Source organism: Diuraphis noxia, unplaced genomic scaffold (genome assembly GCF_037042655.1).
Source record: "Diuraphis noxia isolate RWA-SAM2 unplaced genomic scaffold, SU_Dnox_SAM2 contig0002, whole genome shotgun sequence".
NCBI classification, from domain to species: Eukaryota; Metazoa; Arthropoda; class Insecta; order Hemiptera; family Aphididae; genus Diuraphis; species Diuraphis noxia.
In genome coordinates, this window is record NW_028301712.1 from 40,239,474 (window position 1) to 40,264,625 (window position 25,152).

General features: G+C 25.9%; 1 protein-coding gene and 1 non-coding gene across 8 annotated transcripts in view; one reads left to right on the forward strand and one right to left on the reverse strand.

Annotated features, from left to right (window-relative positions):
• LOC107164943 (uncharacterized) overlaps positions 1-25,152 on the reverse strand; it is a 201,504-nt gene that overhangs the window by 147,055 nt on the left and 29,297 nt on the right. For 3 of the 7 annotated variants that reach the window (XR_016190374.1, XM_015512968.2, XM_015512964.2), the window contains exon 2: positions 10,094-10,180. The exons of 2 other annotated variants lie outside the window; for them this stretch is intronic. The gene's annotated coding sequence lies outside the window, so the exon portion shown is untranslated. The remainder of the gene's footprint in view (positions 1-10,093; positions 10,181-25,152) is intronic. 2 more of the 7 variants (XM_015512969.2, XM_015512970.2) reach the window with 1 other exon arrangement.
• TRNAD-GUC (transfer RNA aspartic acid (anticodon GUC)) lies at positions 23,093-23,164 on the forward strand. Its single transcript has one exon. It is a non-coding gene; the product is annotated as a tRNA-Asp (tRNA).

Here is a 25,152-nt window from a genome sequence, read left to right on the forward strand (position 1 = left end):
TTAACTTTGTGTTCTAAGCATAACAGGTCCATGGATTAGGTGTATAAGTCATAAGATATGTGGGGGTATATATATATATATATATATATATATACGATGGATTTGAAAATAATAGTCATTAATATTAATGTATTTACATAAATAATTTGTAAAAAGGACCTAAATGTCATAAATGCTAGTTACAATAGTACGTATATTTTATACTTTTGTAAACGATTTTTAAGGACTATTATCCTTAATACAAACATTTCAATAACTATGATATTACTAGATTGAATTTTGATTTCGATACATTAAAATTCTCAAAAAAGCTATCTGATAAATAATTTACAGTAAAAAGGGGGAGGTTCTTATTTGAAAAACAAAAGTTTGTATCACGACAGTACATTCCTTACTTAAGCAGTAAAATAAATATCAGGAATTTGAAAATATGGTTTTTGAGTATATTTAAATATTGAAAATATCAAATTTTGAATAACTTCGTTAGTAAAGAAAAAAAAATGGGGTGTTCTATTATGGTATTTTAAATGCATTTTTATTTTGTATATACATTTAAATAACTGTCAGTAGTTTGTTTAATAATAAATTCGATTAAATGTTATGTGTCGTGTATTGATCAGATTTTACTAAGTTAATTTGTATATTTGTATATCCTAAGATGTACACAACGTGTTCAGTAAAAACCCGGATAAAATTAAGAATTTCAACACTTACTGAGTACTAACAGTAAAACCTATGTTTATCTAGTGATCGTGCATTTACGGTAACATATATACATATATATATATATATATATATATATATATATTTATATTATATAGATTATTATTATAGTTGTATTATATTATATATCGTATTTCCAACGGTTTGATAAAAAAAAAAACTGCTGTCGATAAGTGGTAAATGGTATATAGGCTATAGGTACATATAGGTATATACGTCATAGGTATATAATATAACGTGTATTCTACTATGAAGGTATACGCAATAAATTTGTGTGTAACGACATTGTAATATTATTTTACAGCAGTCACACTACTATAAGCTAAAGGCTTAAAAGCTATCCAAAAATACTATAAATGCTCTAAAAATACAAAAAATACACTAAAAGTATTTATTTTAATGGCGATTATTTGTCCCACCATTTTTTTTTTAATAATTCTTGAAAACAAACAGAAATATGAACATAACGAAATAAACGCGATTGCGATGTAACACCAATTGGATTAATTAGTAGTTACAAGTTTAAGTCTCGGGCGCATGACACAATGACACATACGTTAATGCTAGGAAGTTAATAGCACTGTAGATAAATAAAGATGTTGAATATAAGATATAAATACTACGATCAAAAGATATTAATTTGTTATTAATTTAATATTTCGAATTATCAATTAAGTTTAATCTAAAAATTAACTTAATTATCTAAACGTTATAAACAATTTTCTAAGAACTGAAATCTGCAAAAATACAAAATAAAAATTTAAGTTTTCAATTCTTAGGCTATGAAAAGGATTTTGTACTTAGAAAGCAATTCCTGCGACTTTCTTAAAAAATAATGCAATTTGTATTCAAATCCGGGCCTTAATTATTATTATTTATTTCTCACTGTTTGATGAGAAAAGCTGCTTTTAGTAACTAATAAATCATACAATGCAACGTATATATTACTATACATACTTACATGTAATAAATGTGTATAGAACGACATAATATTATTGCACCGCGGTTGGTCTACTGCATTTAATGGTACTGTTCATAAACCATGCGTGTGATAATATAATTATTGGCCGTCACCCAAATCGAAAAATAAATAAATATTAGGCATTTTATCGTATACAATACGTTGTTATACCGTATATATGAAGTATAATTTAGTTGACGACTTTATATTATCATGCGATATTATGACCATGATGTATTTAATAAAAAAAAACCTCATAATAGGTACTTACTGTATTGACTCACGAAACCAATGGTATTATTATCGTTCTATATATAACCCATAATTCTATAATTATTACACGCACAAGGTGATTCGCCATGGATACTCACTCTATTTTTTTCTTTAATAATGAATTTATTGAAATTCTGATTTTTGGAATATTTAAATATCTACACATATTAGCTAGTACATATTGTTTTAATAGGAAAATATATTTTTAATTAGGTAATTACATTTTATATTAGCTACTGTCATTTGGCAGTTAATTAATACATTTTTAAAATTTTCATATCATTATAAGTGAACCCCATGGAATTCGAACCCATTATCATGGACCTATTATCTATAGTAAACAAATAACCTAAAATTTGTTTGGACAACAACCTTTCCGAAATCATCTTATTAATATAAGGAAAAAGCAATTCTGATTTGAAAAAAATGGTTTTTTATGTTGCCACAGGACACTCCTCCTTAAATGGTATAATTAAATAAAATATTTGAAAATATGCTTCTGAAGTATATTAAAAAATTTACAAAAACCGGAAACTGAATGTCTATTACATCTGTATAACCATATTATAAGTTATTAGTTTATTACATTTATCGCATATGTTCAAAATTTAACCAACCTGATACTTTTATATGGCTATATGAGCTCTATATGAGCTATGAAAATAAATCTATTATTTCTACTTCTGCAATGCAAGTTATAGTGCCACAAAATCGAAATTAATAGTTTCACCTGCAGTCAAGTAAAATTTACCAATAAACAGATGAACAATATTAAATACATTATAAAATTATTTCTCAGTGCCCCAATATTCATATACTTATTTATACGTATATTATAATTATTATTATGTAATAATTATAAAATAAAAGATAAAGAAATTAAACTTCTCACTCTGATGGCATTACCCAAATGTCTGCTTGTACTATTACTGACTACTGTACACAACTAGGGTAATTCTTTTATCAAAAAACTGAAACGATATTCCTTAACCTAATATTCTAACTTATATTGTACATTTGTACAATAAATATATTGGCATTAGACTGGATTTATTTGCGTTTAAAGGATACCTCCAATATTATAGCAATAAAATAAAAAGTATTATTTAATTGTATATATTTGTTCGTATATGTACTAGTGTACTACAGAAGGCGCACCAAGCAACGTCACAAATTCAAACCGTGGCCTATAATAATCTTCTAACCGTGACTCACTAAGTTTGTAGTAAATTATTTTTATTTATTTAGCTATATTAAATTTAGACAAGTAAAAATATCTCTTGGGGGAAATAATAAATAATTTACAAAATCTAGGTAGGCGTCTCTTTATCGACCTCGTGCTTGGTGTTGGTGTTGGTGCGATGAATGTCCCGCATCGCATGAAAACAACTCTCTTCGGATATTCTTAATTCTACAAAATGTGATGTCAAACATCATGTAATATATTTCACGCCGTACGATATTCCCACAGCCACTGAATATCGAATGTATCGGAATCTTTGCAACGATTCGATACTTGTCAATTCGATGCACCTGCATTCCCTCTGGAGAACAATAATTTTGATTTGCACCCGCGGAATGAACTCGTATATTTCACACTGGTTTGACGGGCTATGGCTTCAGTGCAGGCAAGGGAATATTATTCTATTTTACTGTGGTGTACCTAGGTAAATTGAAATGTTCCATGAAACGCAACCCTAAAACATAATGTTCAGGTAACAGTTTTTACCATTTTGGCCCAATTGATCAGTTAATATTAAATTAATAATTATTTAATATCTTTTGATCGTAGTATTTATATCTTATATTCAACATCTTTATTTATCAACAGTGCTATTAACTTCCTAGCATTAACGTATGTATATGTATAATATATATGTATATGTAATGTATAATACATTCGATTTTCATGATTGAGTAGATTCTGGCAGTGAGACTATAGTTTTGTAGAATGATGTATAGAATGATAAAATTTCATCCTAGCCGAGCAACGCGTACCTACTTTGGTCGTATATAAAATAATATGATTTTTTCGAGTAATAGCCATTAGGTTAGGTATATACATATAATATGCAAAAACGTGCATACAATATAATTATTTATTTTAAATGTTATAATTATAATATGATTTAGTATTTTAATATAGTATTTTTTTGTATTTTTTTCATACACAATTTTGAATTATTTAAATGATTTATGAAAAACGTATAGCGATCAATTCAATTAGCTTCAATTATTTAACGGTAGTTTTTTTCGATAAAAATATATTATAATTTATAAAAGGGTAAAATAATGTTTCATTCACACGAGAAGCCAATATTTACGAATATTTACGAATATTATTATATTGTATTGTCTTTAAATTCATATCACGATACTATTATAGGCCATCGTGTTGTAGAAGCAATAAAATTATCACGTGATCAGTATAATCATTAATCATATTGTGACGTGTCCAAAATAGTTTTCTTTGAACTATGCCGATGTATAAATATAAGCATTTATTTTGCAGTTTTTTCCTCTTATAAGTCATAGTTGTTATAAATCATGTATTAAAATATATCCTAAATAATATAGTCAAGATGTTAGAACTAAAATATAATTGATTCATCGTAACAAATGAATACAACTAAATGAGATTCACCGATACCCAGCTTATACCTTTATTATTATTATACTTCTTATGCAAAACGTTGCAAGTATGAATTGCAAACTATAACTAAAAGGTTAGGTAAATTGTGAAATAAATGCTTGTTTAGAATATTATTATGATATTATAATACATCAGTCTTAGATTGAAAGTCTGCAGCGTTTAAAACTAATTGTATTTGTTTTCTACATCATACAGAACCTATTTTATACGTTCGTATAGATTCACTTTAAATTTTGTATTTTAAACTGAATAGTTGCTTAAATCCATTTAATAATCTGTTACTGACTTGATTTTATACTGTTTCTATCACACACTAAAAATCAAATAATATTATACATTTTCGGAAAAAGACGAAGCAACGGCTTCTTATAAAATATATGTAGAAGTGTAGAAAGTCAATAGAAGTTAATCCATCAAATTTCATGAAATTAAAATTAAAAATAAAATATAATGTTATGCAATAACATATTTTAATAACCCCTGTTGTGAATGCATTTTAATAAATAAAATGTACATATTTAGTTTTTTTTTTAAGCTAATAAATATAATATATTTAAGACAAGCTATACATCAACTTTAATTTTTAATTTTAAAGCTTAAAAAAACATGTTCCACTAATAAATTATAAAACCATATGTGTACTATAAAAACAATTGGACCCTTTATATATATTTTCGTAATCAATCATTGTTTAGAATATTTAATCAAAAAAAAAAAAAAAAATCCAATCCATTGAAATGTTACAAGAAAACAGTATAATTTACTCGCTCGTATAAAAATAATGTAACACAAAACTGTACATAATATGTAAAAATTATAAGTTTTCAGTCGTAGTTAAAAGTTATTAAATAGATAAGTAACTAAATATGTCGATTTAAGCAATTAAAATATTGATAATCGGCAAGCATAAGCCTATAATTAATTATTATTTTTATTATTTTATTATTTTGATAACAACCCACACACAATTTTACCAATGATAAATTTAAATTTCTTCAATTCAAAACCAAAAATAAAAATTAGGAAATTACAAAATGCATTTTATAATCTTGTAATCGTGACAAAAAAACTTATAATAATAACCAGTCCAATTTAAAAAAAAAAAAAAAAAAAAAAAAATATATAAATTATGTAATCATAGTAAAAATTAATTAAAATAATTAATCAATTAGTCAAGAGTCACTAATGGGTGGCTGCTTAAATCACGCCTGTCACGTATCATGTACTATTATCATATAAGCTGATTGTGCAAACTCTACAGATTGTTTATTTCAAATAAAAATAAAAAAAAAAAAAAATTTAAAATAAATATTTAACTCTAAATATTGATTATTTTAGAAAATACATACATAACTGATAGGTAAATAATTGATTTAGGTAAGTCAATTGCTTTTGTATATTCAAGTATTTGAAAAATTATAGAATAATAATAACTTAAACAAGAATGGTTTTGGTTTACTGCGCTTTAGTAATTTATATTAACAAATGGAATGACCTTTTGTTACCATGCTTATGAAAATCATTTCAATAAATTGGAGGCCTCATTAAACTCTTTATTAAAGTATCTATTCAACAAGCCAATGGTTTATGCTACGAATGTATTATGTAATGAATTATAAATATTTAATATTTCTTCGCTTAATTTATTGTATGTTTGTAGGTACCCTATTATCTAAACATAAAATATATAACCTAATAATACTGAATCATTCCCATTGAACCCATTTTAAGCACTTTATAACTGTACACCTAAATTAAAAAGGTGTATAGCACAATCGAGACCTAATTATGTGTTTGTAATTTTCTTTATTAAATTCAAAATTAACTCTCATACCTTTTATTATCCTAATCATCTGAAAAAACTTTTTATCTACCATTATTTATAATATTATGTAGATTAGAAAAAATCTTTCAAATTTTTAATTTTCAATTCTGAGCGGAGTGAGGAATGTATTGATTTTACAATGATGTGTGTTTTTTTTTGTCTGTCATCACATTTTGGGGCAGCAAAAGTGCTTCGATTTTCGACTTCAGTACGTCGTTCGATCAGAAAGTGAATCTAGTTGGTACTTTGAGGGTCAAAAGTAAAAAATTCTTAATAATTGGGATAAACAAACTAAAATTTTAGGAAAAACGGGAATTTTTACGCACAATCAATTTTCGACAAAATCGATTTTGGTTTTTGATGTAACTTTAAAACAAATGACCATCGATACATGACATTTTTACCGAATGTTAATATAAGTATATTCTATCCACTATTAAATTTTCAAAAACTTTCGACTTAAGTTGAACTATTTATAGGCATATGTAATTTTCGATGATAAATATAAGGCTTCCAACATATTGTTACAATAGCAGTTAGTATTTAAAGTTCAAATTTGTACTAAATACGTGAAAATTACGACAATGTTCAAATTATCTTAGATAGAAATTCATAAAAATGTTTATTTTTAAATCTAAAATTTGAAAATTTAATTCAAGATTCCTTTTAAGTTTGTCTACCTCTATCAAAAAAAAAAAAAAAATCCACCGGAAAGTCAAATATTTTAATAAATATTGATAATAATTAATAAGTAATAATAATCTATAATATATCCAAGACAGATAAGCTATCTCCAATCAGAATCGTTTTTCGTGTACAGTGATATAATATCATTGAATTCAAATTTAATTACATCCATTACAGTAACCCATCACTTGTAATCTACTGTACAGCTGAGCGGTATCCACTTCCCCACTTTTTTTAAAATTCAAATGTTATAATATTGTCATTTTATATTATTTTAAAAACATTTAATCATGGTTGGTATGTAATATGTTTTCTCTCTTTATTTAATTTACTATAGATAAAAATGTAATTAACCAACATTGTTTATATCTTATTTCTTATATTTAATTTATAACATTGTTATAGTTTGTTTTTTGGTTGATTATTATTTATCTCAACTCAATTATGTGTAACTTAAGTACTACTACTTCTAATTTATTGCTATATCGTGAACTCTCCCGCTTCCATGTAGCCAGTGGTTTGAATGTGACCAATCTCAGTTATTTTAGTTATACATAATCTATTGAAAAATTATTAGTTGAAAAATGAATAAATAAATATTATCATTAGTAATTAAAAATAAATGTTGGTTGTCTAACAATTGTGTTTTGTTTTAGTAGATAGGTAGGTACAAACAACACTTAAATATTAATAATATATAATATACGTAGCCATTTTTTAATAAAATATCCCATGTATATATAAAACCATAATTTCTACTTAACTATTTAAATATTTACTTGATGTGAACGACATTTCATGACGAGTAGAAGAGAAGAACGCAATCATATTATAGGGAACAAAGCGTTTGGTTAAGAACTATTTCGTTAGTTTAACCTCCCTTGGGACTTTGTATAGTGAACTTGACAATGTCACAATATAACGCACTCTACGGTAATCGAAAGGTCTTGACCAATAATTCAAATAATTGAATACCTACTAGAAGTGAGTTGAATAAAGGGTTAAATGTATTTTATAGTAACTTAGAGCGAAGCTGTAGGGCAAAAGGCAACTCTAGTGGTTTTAATACATTTAATATACACCTAACCTAACCTATTTTATAATTGTAAAATCGACTATAACCCAACAATATACGAAAATAAAATGCAAGTAAGTACTTATTGTTGTATGAGACTTTAGAACATAATTAATTAGCTATTTTATAACTGTGTTGTGTTTAAAATTTATTTAAGAATCTAATGTGCTTATATAAAAAAAATGTTTATTACATAAAACAGGTAATTATTATTAATCTTACTAATTTTATTATATTATTATAATTAAATTATTCAACTTATAATTCAAAAAATTTCAACACCAACGATTGATACTTACAGTGATTAGCTATCTATAAATATATGCATAATCAATAATATCAAATACTATATACAGGACACTCGGTATTAAAATAGTGTCGAACAAATTGTTACCATTGTCCCCTGAGATTGCTCTTAAATTACCTAATTTTACTCCTTAAAATGTGATGATAATTCCAACCATTTTCAAATATCATTATTCAATATAAATGCTATTTAAGTACATCACTGTACGTAATATATTCATATTTTTACAGTAGGTACTTATATTACTATATGACTACATTACAATATACCATCAACATTAAATATGTTTCGTATACTATAAATTTAGTTATTACTTGGTAACTTTATTTGTATGTTATAATTTTACATTTTAACTTGTGTTGTATAACCATTACAAAAATGTAAAATATATAAGGAATATTATGTTTTGAATTACAACTAATTATTACCTACTATACAACGTACATGTAATATTATATTATTTATCGTATTCGTCAAAATGATTAATGAACAAATAGAGATTTGAAATATGTGCAAATGTGCCAACTCTATAATATAATCTAAAATCTAAATAATTTAATATTTCTAATTAAAACTAGACAATACTATAGATCGGTGTTACAAATTAATTTGTTTTCAGAAACATTTCAAGGGCGTAAAATAGGCAACTACCTTAAGAATCTCGGGGGGCAATGACAAAACGTAGTAATTCGCCAGTTTGTGTATTCCAGTGTCCTGTATTATCGTATATAGTATTTTGATAATACCTAAATAATTTTATTCCAAAAAAAAAAAAAAAAAAAAACAATAAAAATCCAGAATGAATAAAAAAAATATTTAAAAAATATTTAACAGTATAATTAATTTTAAATTAAAAAACGATTTGAAAATGTATATTTTATACACTATGTTAAGTAAAGATGGCTTTTTAGTTTTTACTTTTTAAAAATAAAACACACATAGATATAAAATATAATCGTTCGAAAATACCATCAAAACAACTTGTGCCTTAGGCCACAGACCCACAGTACATAAATATTCAAACACTTATATACCTACTCACACACTCACGCACACACATGCATACACATTTATGTGTGAACAGTGGCTATAATTGGAGATAATTGCAGTTGATTACAAGTAAAATGCTTATATTTGTCACTTAAATATCTTGTATTGCTCAATAGATACACGTATGATTAGTATCATGTATATTATGTAAGCATTGTAAGCAATAAAAAGTATTCTCATATATATATATATGTATTGATTATAAGACCTTAAAATATATGGCCATTAGCTGTTTGTAAGGATGAACAGTTGTTTTATAACATGTAATGTATGTGTAGCAAGGATTTGTTGCTAAAAACCAGGATGGTCACCCATCCGGGAGCTAGCAACACCAGCTGAGATGTTCACTCAAAGAGTACGTAGTTGAGCGTATGACCGCGCCCACCGCTCCACATTCTCACATATTATTTTATTAATCTCAATTCACGTTTATTTTTCACTTATTTAAGGCCACTATATTATATTATACATACTTTCATAAATGTTTAAACATTTTAGGTTATTTTAAATATTATGTATTCAAATGCGGCTTGCCTTACCTACATGATTGGGTAATGAATAAACGATTTTGGTGTTCTGTGAAGCCGATCGAATCTTTGACTGAAAAGTATATATTTGATTGGTATCTGAAATAATTAAACTAAATATTAATAAACACAATTTTAAATTTAATAGCTACAGCATATTATTATACAGGGTGTATCTTATGTCGTTGTACGGGGGTTTTTTTAACGATTACATGGAATTTAAAAAAAAAAAGAAAAAAGACGTATTTCTTTATTTTAAACGGCCAATGTTTTTATAACAGTTTAAAAATTTTTAAGCAAGCAGTTGTACCAACATTAAAATCAACATATTTTTTTCAAATGGTAACAAATATATTTTTTTATAGATTCTTATAGAGATTTTTTTTTTTTTTAATTGATGTTAAAATCATACATTTTGGTTCACTGGTTTATTTATTTCGGGCACTCTAAAATTTAATTAATTGATTTAAACGAATTGTATTTTTAGAGGTATAAATACATTTTTTTATTTTCTTTTAATGCAATATTCTACACTTGTTTATAAACTTAAGTCAAACATTTTATCATACACGCGCAAAAACAAAATAGAAATAGAAATATTTTTCTGGGATAATTGCCTACAAAACTGTTGAACATATTTTAATATACAATTATAAAATAAGTAAGTACATACGTGCTTACTATTATTGTATGATCCTCATAAATTGATTAATTTAAATTTTTTCTAAATAGTTATTTCGTTTATTTAAAATAGTATAAATTTAGATACTAAATTAGGCAGATAATGTATTATAATAGTATTCGATAATTATTATAATAACATTGGAAATCTTTAATTAACACATGATACAGATACCTATGATTGATAAATGAACTATTTATGTAAATAATTGCAAGTGGTTTATTTAAAATCATGATTATTTAAAGATTCTAGTTATCTAACTTTATTTTTATTATTTGAAAATGTACAAATATATTTATTACAAATCAGTATAAGTTATAACTAAATAAAGAAGTTTAGTTCAATAAACATTTTATTGTGCATTCGATTGAGGAGCGTGTGGAAATAATTTTTTTGTATGGTTCTACCAAATGTCTTACCGAAACTTCTAGATAAATTAATGTTTCAAATCCAGGTAAAAAAAATAGTTAGACTTATTTAATTATTTGAAATACGTAATTAATCCGTATACAAAAATGTATGTAATAGTAATAGTTTTAAAGAATGCCCAATATACGAGCCAACTCGCACACTCCTCAGCCTCCCACCCAACATCAAAGAAGCCCTCAACGTAGAATCTACTCCAAAAATCATCCAATTCATCACCAAAGACAACCTTATCAATAAAATATAGTTTAAGCTCATATTCAATTGTAAACTTACCTAAATAACCTATAATTAATCAAATATTGTAATCTTTTTTTTTCCTATTTTTCTCAAAAAAAGCAGTTGAAGCCTGTAAAGCTTTAAATGAAAAAAAAAAAAGTAATAGTTTTTAAATTAATAAATTCATTTTTTTCAAATAGAAAATAATGTTCAAAAATCTTGTTGATAAGTTTTGAGAAACTGGAATTGTTAATGATAAAAAAAAAACCAAGACGGATCGCAGAAGTAGTTCAAAACAAAAATACGAAAATAACGGTTTTAGGTAAAACCATATCGGAAAATTTGGGAATTTTAAAGCAAAGTGTTTGGCGTATATTAAAAACCATATAAAATGAGTATTGTTCAGGAATTAGGAGAAGGTGACGAAGACAGACGCTTAGAATTTTGTGAAACTATTTTGGAAAAAATAAATGCTAATGCAGATTTAATAAGCACATCGTGTTTAGCGACGAATCGTCATTTTCCCTTTCTGGGGAAGTTAATACACAAAACTGCCGTTATTGGTCCAATAGTAATCCACATGTCTTGAGACATGGACATACAGAATGGCCCAAAAAAATAAATGTCTGGGCTGGTATTTTTGGTGACCATGTTATCGGGCCAATATTTTTTTAAGGTAATTTAACTGGGGAAATGTACCTATGCTTCAAAATGTCATTCAGCCATTAGTTGTTCGGGCAATAGAGGACAATGATAATCATACTGAGTTAGATGAAGAAAATGTATTTTTTCAGCAAGATGGTGCCCCAGCTCATTATACAATTCCGGTCAGAGAGTTCTTGGATCGCGAATATCCAGACAAGTGGATTGGACTTCGTGGACCTATTGAATGGCCCCCAAGATCACCAGATTTAATACCAGTTGATTTTTTTCTTTGGGGACATTTAAAAACAGTGGTCTATAAAACTCCGAACGACAGCATTGAAATGTTAAAAACAAGAATTTTTGATGAATGCCATAAATTAACAGCTGCCAATTTTCAAAATATTCGCTAGGAATTCCAAGACCGATTATACTACTGTCAAGAAGTAAATGGTATGCAATTCGAACATTTAATTTAAATTTTATAGTCATTTAAATTTTTTTGTTTTTAAATAAACCAAAAAAAATTTTTTATTTAGTTCATTCGAAAATATATTTCCCAAGTTTTTTGTGTCTGATAAGATTTTCGATTTAAGTTTATAAAAAGGTGTAGAATATTGCATTAAAAGAAAGTTAAAAAAAATGTATTTATATCTATAGAAATACAATTTATTTAAATCAATTTATTAAAGTTTAGGGTAATAGGGTGCCCATAGTAAATAAACCAGTGAACCAAAATGTATGATTTTAACATCAATTTAAAAAAAAAAATCTCTATAAGAATCTATAAAAAAATATATTTGTTACCATTTGAAAAAAAAAATGTTGATTTTGATGTTGGTACAACTGCTTGCTTAAAATTTTTAAAATTGTAAAAAGTTGGTGGTTCAAAAAACAAAAAAAAAAACAAAAACTAAAATAGGTCTATTGTTCTATTTTTCACAAATAATTGAAACATGTGTTGTGTATTTTATTTAATTGTTAATGTTTTACTTTTTTTAGCTTAATTATTTATAGGTCATTCACGGAAACCCACCAAGAAGGTTAAAGCGTAATTGGAACCGTGACCTTAAATAACTCTAATTCTAGACCAGTAAGTGTTACTGCTGGGTGATTACTTAATCATGTCAACCATGCCAATATGTTATATAAATCATCATACATGCTTATTGTAAAATGTATTTATAGATTGTATGTTTTAAAAAATAAAAGTTAAAATAAAAAAATTATTTATAGTTAAATTTTCAAAGTTTCAACAATTATCTAATATTATTGAAAAGTATTAGTTATATAGTCTAAGATAATGTATAATTTAAATTGATTAATATATAACTATACCTTGTTTTCGATGACGTTTAAAAAAATATGGCAATCGAATATATAGTCACCCTAATTAAACCAATATTAATTAAAAATTAACTTCACCAGAAATCAGATGATAAGAATTTTGGTAATTTTCCAGTAACCTATCAGCGCCGGTTTAAGGCGTTGATATTAAGTTATTGTAACAATCTTATTAAGACTATTCATCACGATCGAGAATTAATTATTTTGATCAAAACTTTTTTTAGATAATTTTTTAGAACTCTTAAAGATTTTAAAAGCTTATGCAAGTTAGGTATATGCATATAAATATTTAGATATATATTTAAATGCATTTTTATTAAGTAGATAAATGACAATACAAAATTTAATAACCAAGGCAGTATTTGTTTTAAATGAAATGAATTATTTTATAAATAAAAGCTTTTTTGTCTGAGAACAAAATGCCACGAATTTCAGTCATTGTAAATTCTTGAAACAAGATTTGGGTGTTTAAACTCCAGTACAATTCGTTTTTTATTTCTATTTTATTCCGCGACACTTTGTTATTAAAATATTGTACTCAACTTGCATTTCTGCATTACGTTTAATATTTATTTCATAAAAATATAAATGGAAAATTGGGAAATATAAAATCAGTAAAGTGCTTATATTATATGTAAAGCATTGTTAGACTTTTCTTTCATTTAAACTTTGTTAATAATGATTATAATTCAGAACGGCTTTGTATGAAAAGAAATATTACAATTATAATTATAGTGGCAGGTATCGTGGTATTATCAATATAATGTTAAATAGTTAAATTGACTCAATTGAAAAAACGAAATATAGATACATTACTGACCGTTAATAATTTAATAAACAATATTAATTATATAAAACTTATGTCAAAATCTATTTTAATTTTTCAACTTTGATGAAATTACCATAAATAATTATAAATAGTGTGTTAAAAAAAACTGTAATAAATTAATATAAAACTCAATAAGTAATTTAGTATATTAGATTATTAAATTACAAAGAAATCCCATGCATGATACTCGTCTCGTTTTAATCATTTCGACGAAGAGTGTTGGTATTGTATTAAAAGCAATCATAAATATTTGTATTCAAAAAATCGTTACTATATAGTTCTTGATGATATTATTTCCAAATTTCTCTACGGCTACCATTAGTTTGTTTTCTAATGCTTTCAGAAACTATTGAGAAAATTACCTTTTCATAGATTAAAATCAAATTCGGATTCCTATCTTTAAAAGTACTGAAACTTTAAAAGCTTTTTTAACCATTAAAGTGTTTAAAGAAAAAGTTGATACAAATAAAAACTATATTGTAAACATATTACTTTAATAAGTATTACTCAAAGATCGGATGTGGACAATAATTTTCTCAATATTCTTCTTAACGTAAAAGAGTGTTTTATTTTTATACTATAAACTTGAAAATATTATATGGCGAATCATATTATTGGCTTTGTAAAATGTTTCAAGGTGATAAGGTGACTTTATTCAATGGAAAATACACACTCAGACACTCTTTTGGAAATACATTTTAGTTTAGTCATATCGACATTAATTATTATAATATTGAATTTTAGGTACATAAAATACCTAAAACATTTTATCAAATGAATAACATTCAATTACAGTACAATTATTTTTCACCCATAATACATTAGATTTACATAATATTTATACATACAAAGTGATTCGTCTAACATTCTCATTCCCATTTTAGTATTTAATAATGGATTTACTCAAATTATGATTTTTTTTGTACCTACTACTATTAAAGAATGTCTTGTAGTGATAAAATTTCTGTTCTTCAGTTGAGGACCTCCCCCTTTTTTAATATAAATTATAGTGGATAATTGTTTTGATAATTTTGATGTATCTAAAATTTACTTTTAAAATTTAAATTAGTAGCTTTTTATTTATACTAAAGATAATAATCCTTGAGATGTTTTAACAAAAGTATAAAGCAGACTTAATATAGAAATTATAATTATACTATAGTATTAATAATACTTGGGTCATTTTTATAAATTATTGATGTTGACTGAAATGTTTAAATCAACATGGCCCTCATATATTATAAGTTAAAATACACTAATATGTAATTTTATCTTTAGAACACAAAGCTAAATAACTTGAAAATTGATCGTAACAATTTTGATTTTAATATGTCAAAGGTTTAGAAATAATATTCACTGAATAAGTTCTATGCTTTTTAATCACAAGAGTATGAGGTCCGAGAGGTTATCATCTTTAATCCATCTCTTTTATATTCTGGCGAATAAGGCAAGTTATTATCTTAATGGTATCTTAGGTAATCCAAGATACTTAAAGGCAATTAATTACTGTTAATAACTTTTGGATTATAAAATTATAATCACAAAAATAAAGTATAAATATGTAATATAACAAAAGATTTACGATAATCTTTATGTTTAAAAGTTTACACAATATTCTCCAATGAACATTGAACATCGGTTGGATAAAAATTCGAATTAACTCTCTAGTTCATGCAAACTAAATCTATTGCAAGGTGATTAAATTGTTGAAAATTATTTTTCTTTTTAATAGTGAAAATAAAATTAACCATCATAAATATAGAAACATAATACTTATTAATTAATTAACGTATTTTTCTTAAGATTTATTACGTTTTTGTTTCTTGAATATATTAATATTTATTATTATTATATATCGTTTAATCTTTAAGAAGACGTTATACCTGCATGTGTTGTATCCGTCTTATAAGTGTGTAACATACTAACATAGTAAATTTTACGCTCAACAGATCACGTTTAACTCCGTGAGTTAAAAATTTAGAGTGAATTTACCTCGTATAAAAATTAAAGGTAACATTATTACCGAGGACTTCTCATAGGCTTTTTTTTTTTTATTACTTTAAAGCCTCAACAACTAAGGTTATTAGCTTACATATTTAAATATTACTTCTACATTATGGTACAATTTACAATACATTTCTCAATATTACAATATAATTATTTTTGATATGTGCAATGTAGAAAAGGAAAAAAAAACAAATAAAATAATAATAATAAATATAATGTTATACAGTTTGATTAATTTTAGAAAGGTTAAAATATTGTTAAAATTTTTATAATCTGGTCCAAGTGCTTCATAAAGGTGTTTTGGAATGGTTAAGGATGTTCTGGTATCAGTAAAATTGCGGTAGAGTAGAAGGACGTGTTTAATGGTTAGAGCTTCACCGCAGGTTAAACATTGGACAGGATCTTCGTTTCTCATAAGAAAACTATGTGTAATCCACGTATGGCCGATTCTGAGTCTGTTAATTATGACTTCATGACGTCTCTTGGTAGTGAATGTTGAGGCTTTTTATTATATTCCAACTTTAAAGCGAGTTATTAGTATTTTAAGATATACAAAAAATTTACAATTCCAAAATACTTATAACTCGCTTTAAAATAAAAATATTACTTAAAAGACGAAGACAACACATGCGGGTATCACGTCCTCTTAATATAAAATATATTAAAGCAGAACAATATTTTAATATTATAAAAATATACAGTAAAAATAATATTACTATTACGGAACTTAACAAGTTTCAAGACAAAACATAAGTTGATAAATAGCAAAAGATACATTATAATAAGTCTTATACCTACTCAAGACTATAAATATTATTAAAATAAAATATGCTGTACAGATTTAAATTATAGACGATGACATTTAACAATGCTATTATTGATTTTTTCAATATTTTCTTTACACAGTCTAGTTCGTATAAATAGTCAAATTTCGTATTTTGAGAACATTTTTAACCTAGAGTTTTCACTAAATTTTAACTAAGAGCTAGCAGATTCTGACAAAAAAATTATCAATCTTAAATGATTCATAAAATAAAATAAAATCTACAAACCAAAGTTTAGTTTAGGTATAAAATGTTGTAACAGTTAATTTAATTTTAGTTTATAGCTAGTAAAAATCGGATGATGAATAATATTTGCAACTTAAAAAGTTATAAAATATAATACGTGTAGGACGCAAACGATATCATTTTGCAATATCAATAATAATAATGAACAATATACATAATTTAAATATTTGGATTACATGACAACATGATCAATATTGACCATTACAAAATATGATACTTATAATAATAATAATAATAAATGAGCATGCCTCTGCCTATTTTATTTCATGTAATTTATTATTTTAAATTATTTTATTTTGTATTTGTATAGAATCCGTCCACATCATATAATATGTATGCTTTGTACGACCACATCACACACCAACACATGTATACAAATGTGACCGTTTACCATTCTCTGTACATTTAGTCATATCACACCGTCAATTTAATATATTATACGCTCAATACAGTAATACAGAATGATTTTTTTTTATTATGAAACACTCATTTTAGCATGGTCAATATGATACGTGCTTTGTAACACATTGTTTGCGCACTTCATTGCTAATTTAAAATGTAAACGTCTATAACTAGCTATAACTATAACTATGACTTACAAAGTTACAACTAATTATATCTAATATTTCGATATTAAATTTAAAATTAATTTAAAAATGTACGATATAAAAAAAAAAAAAAAATAATAAAAAAAATAAAGATAACGATAAAGAATTGTAAAAGTGAAACTTGTTTTATTACTCGTCCTTTAAAAACACATAATATGATATTATAAGGTATACCGCGAGAAAATAACTGTTTCGTGACTTATAAAATACTCTGTTTATTACAATTTGAGTACTTACAAGTTACAATAAAAATATATTACACACAAATACATAATATTATTTGTATTTAGAATTATAAAAACATGACATTGTATTACAATAACATATAAGACAGTTTAAACAATTGTATTAAATCTAGCAATTTGAAAATATGGCAGGACGATAAATTACATAAAAACCTTTTAGTGAAATTAAAATTATATACCTAAGCAACGGCGTGGATATATGTATTATATTAAAGCTATAATAATATATGCACATCGAACATAATTTAATGGTATAGTTTTAATATGCATAACAAATTTACAAAATATGTATAAGTTTTTCGACGGTTTCCGCTCAAATAATTATGTATATATCATAGTGACGATTTACGATGCGGTCCGGAGGAAACGGGCCGAGTCCAATGTAAATGATTTACATATTTTGTTTTCTAAACGATAGTTAAACGTGCTTCCGTAATGTTGCGCGGGAGATAAGGAAAAAAATTGTTCCCGGCGTAAGTTCGACCGCCTTTGGGTGTTGTATATACACTACAGTCGTCGTCGGGCCATTGGCTGTAAACCGCGGTTTTCCGGTGTAACTTAATGTCGAGTGAAACAAAACTACCGACGATGTGCGTGTGTAATAATTCGGCAAATCCCTCTTGACGAGCCTCGAGGAGAGCCATATAGACACGCTCGACATAGCTTCCTCAAAACATAATAATATAATATGAATCGAGAAAGTTGTACGCGTTGTAATCCACGAAAGTGTTTGAAACTAAATGTCGCATCAATAATAATTTTGATCAAAATAATAGTATATCCGTCTCTATTACGAAACTCGAGAGACCTCCAGAGAAGACAGCGCGTGAGTTCAGAAATTCGCACACGACCTATGCCCGCGAGCTTGCGATTCCGCGATGTTTTCCTATGTATTGGCCACGTCAAATGAAAATATAAGCTCAATGGAGAGACCAACGAAGATGGTTTTGTTTTGTAAACAAACTGTTTTACAGTCATATATGTTATAGAAATTGGTATAATGTTACATAATTTTGCGTTTAGAACGCTGAGAACAATAATCATTTCAATGACGGCTATGCACCGGACACACATGTGGTAAAGTTCAAACAGCTGCAGATGGTATGAGAACTGAGATGTTAGATTAGTTCCAAATAGTTATTGAAGGTTAATAGGAACTTTGGTGAACTGAATAAACGATGACGATCTATAATCCATACAGTTGATACTGGTAATACATTCTGATTGGTTATCATAATATTTTTTTTAATACCTATTAGAACTTTAGCGGCTTAGGGCAATACAAATCGTACCATTTAGCAATTAAATAGTTTAACAATATAAAGTTAAACCATAAATTATTAAACTCACAAGTTGATCTTCAGTAAATCACATATCTGATCTACATTTTGAAAAATAAAAAAAATAAAAATAAAATAGTTGGAATATATTTACATTTTAAATCATCTAATCATGTTCAGAATTGTTTTATTATTTTATCATTACTTCGCTTTCTTTATAATGTTATCAACAATTTTGAATTACGTTAAATTATTTTTAGTATTATTTTCTACGTGTTAAGTATTAATGTTATCAAAATATCATTCAATTTTTATTTCAATATTTCAGTTATTTATTTAATTTATTTTATACTTGAGTACCTCTATTTGTACCTACTATATGCCTGTATGATGTTTAGATTTAAATTTAATTATTATTATTGATAATATTGGGTATTAATAAAAAAAATATATTACAAATTTAAGAATACGTGTTAATATGCTAAAACCGGGTATTATAGCATTCTGTTCATACCAAAAACAAAAAAAAATTATAATTATAATTATATTTGTAAAAATATCTCCGTAATAATATATAAAATTAGGTTCCTGATCCCAGCAGTATTCAGATCGTCATGAAATACCTACCTAAATTATTATTTCCATAATAGAGAAACCAATACCTTTATTACATATTCGTAATTAAAACAGTTGATATTCTGTAGCAAAACCAGTATATTTTGTAATAAAAAATAAAAAAGTGTTATGATAATATACCAATAAACCTACGATAAATTGATAAGTGAATAATTTGTACCGTGTTGAATTAACGTTACGATGAATTGGCCGGAGTGAATTTAATGGCAATGAAATAACGTGACTCTGGCTATTTTAGAAATACTGGAATCGATAAAATATTATTATTATTAAATAATATTTTAAAACGCACGTATCAATCAGAAAATCCATCAACTGCTTCTAAGTTTTCAACAAATTATATCAACTGGAAACATGTAAAAAATATTAAAATAATATATATAAAAGTTGATATTTAAATATACTTGATCAATAACTACACTACATATGGCTGACAGATCATCCTCGTATCCTTTTTTATTGGAATGCAATTATTTATCATGTTGTATTTAACTTTAAAACTTTCATAGATCCATTACATTGACTTATACTCAAAAACGAGGTGTATAATCATCGCCTACTGTATAGCAGTTATCTAGGTTATTTCAGTTACTTATTCAATTTACCACTTTATTTATGAAACATATGGATATTATTTAAATATTCTTCAGATATAAGTAGAAAAGTGCCTTCAAATTTGTTTTTCATTACATTAAGGGTGTTAGGTACTAAGAGTACAAGCTACAAACTACTAAACATATAGCATGACTATAATTAGTTGGTTCATATATAGTTGCATATGCATACCTACATAATAATATGCACAAGGTACAGGATTGCTAATTATTAATGTCAGGATATAATGTATAGCATTTCATGATGAGTATAGTGTCTATCATTTTTATCTCAGTGCCTACCAAATTAAGAAAACTACTGAAATGGTATGACGCGTCTGAAACAAAAATAGAATAATCCTCATTATAACAATATAATTCACAGTAACATACTAATATATAAATAATTATTTAATAAACGACAAAATATGAGATTAAAAGAGATCTCATGTATTCTTTTGGTCTTATCTAACAAACGTACGAAATGGAAAATTTTCATTCACTAGATTCAATCGTGTGCTATTATTTTTGATATTAGAGTAACTTTACCTATTATAGAACTTTTAGTAAGGACAATATCTGTGTTTGAGCGACGACTATTTTTCGATATTTAAATTTTAAATCAAGATATGATTATGTGAAATATCACAAATTAAACTAATTACATTCTATCAAAGATATAGTGAAAAAAATTTGTTATATCACACATTTATGAGATGGAGATAACAAACGCATGGGTTAAATCTACCACTTATGTAGATTCTAAATAGCAAATACAATTAAAATATACAAGTGATTTATTGATTTATTGATTTTTATGCCTTGACCCAGTATATAAGAAAAAATTAAATAAAACTTGAAATGAATTTACCTCCTAATTATTTTATTTTTTATTTTTCAAAGTCAATAGTCGCCAGTAGGTATTTAACGTAAAAGTATACATCATCAAGTTTATTTTTATTTTCCTATTTTAATTTATGTTAGTAACTCAATACAAATTGGCAATCACAATAAATATTCTAAATGTCATGAACTCGGGAATAATGTAGAATTTAAATTTGATATATCTTGCTTTAATTATGAATTTGTTTCGATATTTTAAGACTAAATAAGCTAATTATTAGTTATAAACTTCTAACAATTATAATAACTTACTACGAGGTTCACCAGTTATATCACTTTCATAAATATCAAGCTCAAGTAGGTATTTTAAAATACTATTTCCGATATTTAATTCAACTATGGATAGTTATCCTTCATTATAGTGACGACTGACGATGTAATATTAAAATATTATACAACATTAGGTAGGAGGGTACATCAAATATCAATACTAAATTTTTTAAGCTTGTTATGTATAGGTAGGTACAATTTTAATTTTAATCATAATATCGAATAACTCGAATATATCCAACATACCTATATTATTTTGATTTTTAACATAGGTAGTAGGTACACATTTTGATCATTCAAAATAGGTACTACGACAAAAGTTTATAAGACAAAAGCAAAAATGGTATGAATCAAATATAATATTAAATGTTTGTTGTATACCAATACATTTGTCCACAGTTCCATGATATTTTTTAGTGTTCGACTACACAGAAGGCAAAACAAGAGAAATATGCCAATAATTAAATTTGATGGTATTTTGTAAAGTACCAAAAGTAAAAGGTTAGGCGGCTAACATTACTACTACTACTTATCACTTATTAGGTATATTTTGATTTCCAACACAGGTATTTTATTTTTTTTTAGTAATTTCAAAACTATAATAGCCATAGACTAAAGTACTATTGTAGTATTATATAATATAGCTATCAGGGGTTTTTTTTTTTTTTTGGGGGGGGGGGGGTGTCTTCCATGTCTGAACACCCCCAGACTTTTTTTAAAAAGGCCTATATATTGGTCTTATCATTTATTTTAAAATTTTCTATTTTAATTTTAGTATATGTATATTGTATATTCATGTTGGATACCTCTGAGATATCACTGGTACCTATCATTCCCCTGAGAAAATAGGCCACTGATACCTATCATATACTGTATTATAATTAGCATAAGTTTCATAATTTTATTTAATATAACAATATGTATAGCCTACCTACCTACACATTATAGTAGAGTAGATAATAGATATGCTTGGATATCTGGTACCAATTTGATCAAAAATAATACATAAAGACTTGTTGTAAGTTCTAAAACTTGAAAATAGGTAGGTACCTATATTGAATATCTGTAGAGTATAGGTTAAAATCAGTTCACAACGATCACATCGTATTTGGGTTTTGGGTTATTTTTCACGGTTACACTAATAAAATGTATTCATGTGTTTTGTAAGTTAAAAATAAAATGAACAAATTATTGTAAGCTATTATTTGTTTTTTCAAAATTTAATATGATTATTTTTACACCATTTCTTCGTAGTCCTCGGTAGTATAGTGGTAAGTATCCCCGCCTGTCACGCGGGAGACCGGGGTTCGATTCCCCGCCGGGGAGGAAAACTTTTTTGCATTTTTTTTTTATTTAATTACTTCTAACTGAAAATATATGGACTAATAGATTTCTCAAATACTGTATTCAGAGGACACCGTACCCGCAAACACTACCTCCAACTATTTATAGTGAATATATTTTAAGCTACTGATATACAATCAATTTCATTATAATATATAATGCTTGTGTCTAACGAATAACGATACTATTTTATTGTAATCAATATACAAAATACACTACATTTTCTTAATACATGATCCGTTTATAAAATAAATGGTTCACTCTCATAAGAGTTAGTCTCAACTGCATGGTAACGTTAAATGTATTACTTACTTATTAGTTATTACACATTTAGTAACGTATAGAAAAACTAGCGATGTGAGTGCTATAAATTTACCAGGTAAATTTGTACCCGTAAAAAATTTACCGTCAATTTTAACAATTTTTTTTTACCAAAACGAAATGTTGTATGACCCCTCTAATCAAATGAAATCAAAAACACCTAGCCTGAATTGTAAAGATATATCTTTTTTATCAACTGATAATGATACAATAATTATTGTACTAATCATATTGTATATTATTTTCGACATTGTTTACGGTCTAACGTCAATTTGCCATTTATCAGCTGTTGTGAGTAAGTGTTGTTATGAGTGTTATGACTACTTGATATTTCTATTTTAAGATGTATTTTCGAGTTTCTAGTCTTTAGACTCTAGTATATCAATAAACATATTTTACTTGAATTATTTATTAATTGTTACAACAATGGTACAAATCGTATTTACTAATGTCTAATAGTAAAAAATAACAATAGCTCTATGATTTAGATATTTTACCATTTTTACCACATTCTTGGTAATTTACCGATATTTTTTTTTACGTAAATTTTCCATCTCTAAGAAAAACCAACCATAATGGTGTATACTTGATAATGTAAAAATATTATATACTATATGTATACTAAGAATTAACTTAAATAGTAATACCTAGTATAGTGTTTTAAGGAAAATAAATTTAAACAACATGGCGTATTATTACAAATTTCAATATAAATGATACATATAATGCACCATTTTTAAGTATAATCTGGTTAATGATAATTAAATATTTTGGTGTGTACTGTGTAAACAATTTTAAACTTTTTTATACAAAATTTTATATAATATAATATTATCAATCAAGACCACACTACTACACTAGAACAATAAGCATCAGAACGCAACAGGCACTGAGCGGAAATCAGGTTATAGTTTTAAAGTATTAGAAATTGGCTTTGGATGTATTTGAGAGGACTCCAAACACTATAGTACTAGGCTTAGGATATAAGTAACTGTGAGAAGACATTCAACGAAATTATAAAATATAAATATCTATTTAATAGTAATTAGTCAATACCAGTGGTTCCCAACTGTGTACCGCGAGCATTTTCTAAGGGCGCCGTGGTCTACGTTTAAAATGTATAGAATTTTTTTTCAAAAATTAATGAGTATTTTTTGTCTTGTCTTTCATGGTATTCACAGCATAGCACCGTAGGCCGTAGCTATATTTGATTCAAAAAAAGGGCTCTGCGGAAAAAAACATTGGGGAACCATTGATCGGTCTATACACACAATATACAAATAGGAGATGTGGATCAAAATTGATACATCGGAAATTAATTTAAAAAAAGAATAGATATGCATTATGATTGTGGAAAAAACCTGAAATTGTTTATAATCTAAATAATTCTCACCGTATTTTTGTCCGTATATAATTAAGTCTATTGTCTAAAACAATTTTTCCCAAATCTGATTATAAGTTATACCATAAATATTTATTATTTTTAATAGCAGTATAATTAATTAGTATTTTTAAAATAAAATAAAGTTTAATTACCATCTATTATTTAGAGAGTAATGAATTTTCAAATTTTCAACATATAATTATAGAATAATTCAAAACTTTATGAATATTCAATTAAAAAGAATACAAGAGATTTACATTTTTTT